At 46.7% G+C, this 2,753-nt stretch overlaps 1 pseudogene; it reads right to left on the reverse strand.

Moving 5' to 3' along the window:
- Positions 1 to 2,422: 2,422 nt before the first annotated feature.
- LOC126425639 (5S ribosomal RNA) lies at positions 2,423 to 2,540 on the reverse strand (annotated as a pseudogene).
- Positions 2,541 to 2,753: the final 213 nt, after the last annotated feature.

A 2,753-nucleotide genomic window follows, 5' to 3' on the forward strand; every position in this document is an offset into this window, starting at 1 on the left:
CCTTCGGTCCTGACTGTATACCAGCCACGTTTCTCTCAGAGCATGCCGATACAGTAGCTCCATATTTAGCAATTACATACAGCAGATCGTTTGTGGAAAGATTCTCACCTAAAAAGTGGAAACTTGCACAAGTCATGCCGATACCCAAGAAGGGAAATAGGAGTAATCCACTTAATTGCAAACCCATATCGCTAACGTCGATTTGCAGTAGGGGACATTATGAGTTATCTTAAAGAAAACGATTTAGTGACAGACAGCCAACACATCTTCAGAAAATATCGTTCTTCTGAAACACAACTAGCTCTTTATTCCCACAAAGTAATCAGTGCTATTGACAAGGCACGTCAAATTAATTCAATATTTTTAGATATCAAGAAGGCTTCTGACACCGTACCTATGGAATATCGTCTCAGCTGTGCGACTGGATTCGTGACCTCGTGTCAGTACGGTCACATTTCGTAGTAACTGAAGCAAAGTCGTCGAGTAAAACAGAATTAATATCTGGCGTTCCCCAATGAAGTGTTATAGGCGCTCTGCTGTTCCTAACCTACATAAACGATTTAGGAGACAATCTGAGCAGCCCTTTAAAATTGTTTGCAGGTGATGCTACCATGTACCGTCTTGTAAAGTCATCAGATGATCAGAACGAATTACAAAATGATTTAGACAAGATATCAGTATAGTGCGAAAAGTGGCAACTGACTCTAAATAATTAAAAGTGTGAAGTAATCCACATGAGTACTAGAAGAAATCCGCAAAATTTCGGTTACACGATAAATCATACAACTCTAACGATCGCACAGATAATGTTGTGGGGAAAGCAAACCAAAAACTGCGATTTATTGGCAGAACACTTAGAAACAGGTATACTAAAGAGACTGCTTATACCACACTTATGCGTCCTCTTCTGGAGTACAGGGCTATTACAAATGATTGAAGCGATTTCATAAATTCACTGTAGCTCCATTCATTGACATATGGTCACGACACACTACAGATAAGTAGTAAAACTCATAAAGTTTTGTTCGGCTGAAGCCGCACTTCAGGTTTCTGCCGCCAGAGCGCTCGAGAGCGCAGTGAGACAAAATGGCGACAGGAGCTGAGAAAGCGTATGTCGTGCTTGAAATGCACTCACATCAGTTAGTCATAACAGTGCAACGACACTTCAGGACGAAGTTCAACAAAGATCCACCAACTGCTAACTCCATTCGGCGATGGTATGCGCAGTTTAAAGCTTCTGGATGCCTCTGTAAGGGGAAATCAACGGGTCGGCCTGCAGTGAGCGAAGAAACGGTTGATCGCATGCGGGCTAGTTTCATGCATAGTGATGTGAAAGATTCAGTGTTTAAACCTCCTCTACCACGAAACGTGCCAGAACTGCGAGCTCGCATCAACAATGCTTTCGAACTCATTGATGGGGACATGCTGCGCCGAGTGTGGGAGGAACTTGATTATCGGCTTGATGTCTGCCGAATCACTAAAGGGGCACATATCGAACATTTGTGAATGCCTAAAAAAACTTTTTGAGTTTTTGTATGTGTGTGCAAAGCATTGTGAAAATATCTCAAATAATAAAGTTATTGTAGAGCTGTGAAATCGCTTCAATCATTTGTAATAACCCTGTATTGCTGTTCGATGAGGGAACCGCATCAGACGGTACTGATGGCGAATATCGAAAACTTTCAGAGAGAGAAAACACCCGAACAGGCCACGAAGGCCCAACGGTACCGACCGGCCGCCGTGTCGTTTTCAGCCACACTCGTCACCGGATGCGGATATGGAGGGGCATGTGGTCAGCAGACCACTCTCCCGGCCGTATGTCAGTTTACGAGACCGGAGCCACTACTTCTCAATGAAGTAGCTCCTCAGTTTGCATCATAAGGACTGATTGCATCCCACTTGCCAACAGCGCTCGGCAGACTGGATGGTCACCCATCCAAATGCTAGCCCAGCCCGACAGCATGTGCTCAGCACACCGCTCTCCCGGCCGTATGTCAGTTTATGAGACCGAAGCCGCTACTTCTCAATCAAGTAGCTCCTCAGTTTGCGTCATAAGGACTGATTGCATCCCACTTGCCAACAGCGCTCGGCAGACTGGATGGTCACCCATCCAAATGCTAGCCCAGCCCGACAGCATGTGGTCAGCACACCGCTCTCCCGGCCGTATGTCAGTTTATGAGACCGAAGCCGCTACTTCTCAATCAAGTAGCTCCTCAGTTTGCGTCATAACGACTGATTGCAGCCCACTTGCCAACAGCGCTCGGCAGACTGGATGGTCACCCATCCAAATGCTAGCCCAGCCCGACAGCATGTGGTCAGCACACCGCTCTCGCGGCCGTATGTCAGTTTACGAGACCGGAGCCGCTACTTCTCAATCAAGTAGCTCCTCAGTTTGCGTCATAAGGACTGATTGCATCCCACTTGCCAACAGCGCTCGGCAGACCGGATGGTCACCCATCCAAATGCTAGCCCAGCCCGACAGCGCTTAACTTTGGTGATCTGGCTGGAACCTGTGTTACCACTGCGGCAAGGCCGTTGGCCCCTCAGAGAAAGGCAGCTCATCTTATACTATCGCTAAAAAGGACAGAGAGCGCCACGGACATGATACGTGAATTGGGGTGTTCAACCATTAAGACAAAGGCGGTTTTCATTCCAGCAGGATCTTCTCGTGAAATTTTAATCACCAAATTTCCCTTCCGATTGCGGAACTATTTTGTTGGCGCCCACCTACACAGGGAGAAATGACGATCATA

This window comes from Schistocerca serialis, chromosome 1 (genome assembly GCF_023864345.2).
Source record: "Schistocerca serialis cubense isolate TAMUIC-IGC-003099 chromosome 1, iqSchSeri2.2, whole genome shotgun sequence".
NCBI lineage: Eukaryota > Metazoa > Arthropoda > Insecta > Orthoptera > Acrididae > Schistocerca > Schistocerca serialis.